Source organism: Sinocyclocheilus rhinocerous, unplaced genomic scaffold (assembly GCF_001515625.1).
Source record: "Sinocyclocheilus rhinocerous isolate Xijiao unplaced genomic scaffold, SAMN03320098_v1.1 scaffold5544, whole genome shotgun sequence".
NCBI lineage: Eukaryota > Metazoa > Chordata > Actinopteri > Cypriniformes > Cyprinidae > Sinocyclocheilus > Sinocyclocheilus rhinocerous.
Window position 1 is genome coordinate 37,219 of NW_015626448.1, and position 4,814 is coordinate 42,032.

Consider the following 4,814-nt stretch of genomic DNA (forward strand, 5'->3'; position numbering starts at 1 on the left):
CATCTTTTCAGCGGTCTCGGTCCGCTTGTTTGGTGCGCACCAGGGTTCGGATGGCAGCGTTCACACTTACTCAAACAAACCGCACTAACAGAGCAATCGCACCAGGGTTCGTTTTAATCGAACCAAACATGACAAGTGTGAACACTAGCGATGTGCGCGACGACTAATTTGACTGTCGTTTAAACAAAAGTTTTGTATCCGACTAGTCTAAAAGAAAGAAACCCCCAAAAGATGGTAAGAAAAAAAACCCTCTGTGCATGCGTGTAGCATAGCCTATATAATAGCCTATATTTGAAATACTTAATCTATGAATCACACTGTCAAATCCCTCAATGCATTCCGCTTGCCGCACACTTGCCTCGCGTTATCATCATTTCATTTTAGGCGGTCGTTAAAAATAAAAAAAAGATGAGTATACACTCAACGTCGGCCAAAGCGTAGCTTATTTATTCAAATCAGCTGGAGAAATGCAGACACAATCTGGGCCTGTGAGAAGTGAGCTCTGTGCATGAACTGTGTTCCGACTGACATGATCCCTACACAGTGTTCACTGCTCTCTACTCCCTGAGCAGGGGAAATCAGCTGAAGTTTACTTCTTCGAAACATTCATTCACAGATTTGCGCTACGCCACCGCCTGCAGCGTCTTCACACATAGATGAAACTTACTAGAGTGTGACAAAAATGCATCTGAAAATAAATTCAATTTAAATTCACATCTTGTACACTTTAATGACCTTTAAATGGAACATATACGCTCACTTCGAACTGGAATCATGGTGGAATATCCTGTGATGTCCACTTTGCAGGGCACTTACGTTCGAATAGAACAAACATCTGAAGCGATAAGAGAAACACACAAAATGTGCAGAGCGGGGGGGCGCGAGGACTGGAATTGAGAACCGCTGAACTAACCCAACCGCTACCCCTAAACCTACCCCTCACAGAAATAAAATGCTAATATTTACTTTTTTAATATGAATTTTCATAATTTTCCAACTTAAAATCAGCAAGCTTTTATTTTGACGGTTGCTGGCAAGTAAGTATAGGCTATGCGCTGCTGGGTTTAAAGGGGTCATGACGTGAGAAATCAAATTTGCCTTGATCTTTTAGCATATAACACGTCTTTGTACCATTAAAACATTCTGCAAGTTTCATAGCTTAAAACCTCCTCCTCATTATAAACAAAGCATTTATTTAATCAAGCTCCAAAAACGGCTCGTTTTGGATCCAGTTGGGCAAGGTGATGTCACCTTGCACCAGTCGTTTGCATAAACTCCGCCTCCAGAGCAAGACATCGACATAGGCCCCGCCCACCGGTGTTCATTTGTTAATGGCTGACTCTTGATCATGCTGAATGCAGCGTCGCGTTTTGCTTTGTAAACGAGGCACAGTGTCATGGAGTCACAAAGAAACGTGTTTAAAGATGAAGTGTCACTAGATCTGACTGCAGCTGCATCACACACTATAAGTCAATTATTTCATAATGCTTTGTCTGTAAATTACCATTTTATTTTGATTATGTTGTCAAAACACTCACATGCAATAGTGAGGGGATGTTGATACTGTGTCCTATGCAGTGATGTTAGCCAATCATAACAGCGGCTGATTACTGACAAGCCTTAAAGGACATGCCCCTTAATAACAGGCTGTTTCAGACAATGAGTAATTTTCTCCATATTTATTTGTTTTGTTTGTGCAAAAAACTTTATTAACATTATAAGTAAACCTCAAAGAACATATTAAAATAATTTTAAAAAAATCCATGTCATGACCCCTTTAACACTGCTGATTGAAGAGCGTCAGTGAATGAAATGTCACAGTTTCACATTGTGCTTTGAAAACAGCAGCGGATAGCCTAGATTTATGCTTTCAGTTTGAATAGAAATCTTATACAGTTAAGTTTGTCGATCTAAAATGGTAATTGTGCATTAACAGCTGTCAATCATGTCGGTACGCAAATGAGCCGTCTGAACTTATTTACACAGCGCATGTTTTATTTTGGTCGCGCATGCGCACCTGCGGACCTCTTATGGCAATCTACTCAAATGTCTCACTAGTGGGATGACAAAGTATTTTACAACATATGAAGAAGGGAGATCCCCCCTCACAATGTAAAAGCGCTTTGAATGCTTCGAAAAGCGCTATATAAATGTAATGAATTATTATTATTATTATTATATGTGAAGACATTTGACCTTCACGAGTATAGTCAAAACAAGTACACACACACACACACACGGAGTGAGCAGTGATCTTCTGAGCTGTATAAATTGAGCAGTAGTCCATGAGAAGAGCATTAAACAGATGAAAGCAGCGCTCACAAGCCTCTACAGAGAGCTCAAGATCACTGCTTTCATGCTTCAGACAACTAAAGACGCTCAAGCACATAATCCCATGAGAGTGTATATGATTTTAACCATATTTTTACTATTATTCTAAATCGAGAGAAGAAGAAACTCTGATCACTATCACAATATATATGAGTGAGAATGTGAAAGTGCTGGATTACAGCGCCACCTAGGACGGGACGAGTGTTTGTGTTCATCAGCATATCCTCACGACGTCATGCTGCTGATCTCTGTGATCAATGCTCAGTTTAATTAACACTACAAACATACACATCTAATCAATCATCACGTGAGAGAACAACATTTTGAAGAACACCACACCAGGGCACATACTAAACAAACTAGAGAGCAAGAGTTATAGAGTTAAAGTATTAAAATAATTTTAAAAAAATCCATGTCATGACCCCTTTAACACTGCTGATTGAAGAGCGTCAGTGAATGAAATGTCACAGTTTCACATTGTGCTTTGAAAACAGCAGCGGATAGCCTAGATTTATGCTTTCAGTTTGAATAGAAATCTTATACAGTTAAGTTTGTCGATCTAAAATGGTAATTGTGCATTAACAGCTGTCAATCATGTCGGTACGCAAATGAGCCGTCTGAACTTATTTACACAGCGCATGTTTTATTTTGGTCGCGCATGCGCACCTGCGGACCTCTTATGGCAATCTACTCAAATGTCTCACTAGTGGGATGACAAAGTATTTTACAACATATGAAGAAGGGAGATCCCCCCTCACAATGTAAAAGCGCTTTGAATGCTTCGAAAAGCGCTATATAAATGTAATGAATTATTATTATTATTATTATATGTGAAGACATTTGACCTTCACGAGTATAGTCAAAACAAGTACACACACACACACACACGGAGTGAGCAGTGATCTTCTGAGCTGTATAAATTGAGCAGTAGTCCATGAGAAGAGCATTAAACAGATGAAAGCAGCGCTCACAAGCCTCTACAGAGAGCTCAAGATCACTGCTTTCATGCTTCAGACAACTAAAGACGCTCAAGCACATAATCCCATGAGAGTGTATATGATTTTAACCATATTTTTACTATTATTCTAAATCGAGAGAAGAAGAAACTCTGATCACTATCACAATATATATGAGTGAGAATGTGAAAGTGCTGGATTACAGCGCCACCTAGGACGGGACGAGTGTTTGTGTTCATCAGCATATCCTCACGACGTCATGCTGCTGATCTCTGTGATCAATGCTCAGTTTAATTAACACTACAAACATACACATCTAATCAATCATCACGTGAGAGAACAACATTTTGAAGAACACCACACCAGGGCACATACTAAACAAACTAGAGAGCAAGAGTTATAGAGTTAAAGAGTTAAAGAGTTATGAGCGTATAAACAGTGCTGATATCTGAAACCTGCGTCTGCCTGCTGTCACTGCAGAGCATTGTGTGTCCAAACACAGCCCAACATCTGCCGCTCTTAGCCCCGTCACCACTGTGTGTGTGTGTGTGTGTGTGTGTGTGTCGTCTGCTGATATCTGAGTCTGTTTACCACACACACGAACACACACACACACGCACACACACACACACTCACTCACTCACTCACTCACTCACACACACACACACACACACACACTCACACACACACACACACACACACCACATGCTGCATTGAGCCAAAACATCCTTTAAAATCAACCACATCATCATCACATACTAAACCCCAACCTCTTAAATAAAAAAAAAGTGAAATGAAATGAGGCATGGCTATTTTTAGACAGAAGCATGATTCATCCCTCTTTTCAGGTATTTATGATGTAAGTAGTGTTGTCACGGTACCAAAATTTCAGTATTCGGTACCAATACCAGTGAAAATCCACGGTTCTCGGTACCAATTTCGGTACCAAAGCAAAACACAAAAACATGCTAATTGAACAACATTTTTATTAATAACGTTAAACAAAAATTAAATGTACAAAACCAATGCCATTCTTTATACTTATTTAAAAGTGTTTCAAGTTTTCCCACAAGTAATAAAAGTATGAAAAAAATAAACAAGTTTCACTCAAAAGTTTAGTCGGTTCTGCTGCCACTGAAAAACATCTGTAAACTGTTGTCTGTTTTAGGGTTTGCTGGTGTGTTTCAGGATCTTCCTCAGTCTGCAGCTGTAAAAGGAAAATATAATATACTTAAGTAAAGCAATGGGCTGAGTCTGACCAAATGCAACATAAGATCATTGACACCAGCTAAAATATAACTTTTCAGGAAATAACAAAACTCAGCTTTTATAATAAATTTAGATAAGATTACATATATTAAGTGTATATCAAATAGATGGAAACTGTAGTATTAAAAACACTTTACAATAAGATTTTATTTGTTAGATAACATGACCTAACAATAAACAATAGTTATATGACAATTATTCTTCTTAGGGTTAATTTCAAAGTTCAATCTGTTAAAATTATTAAATGCACAATGAACA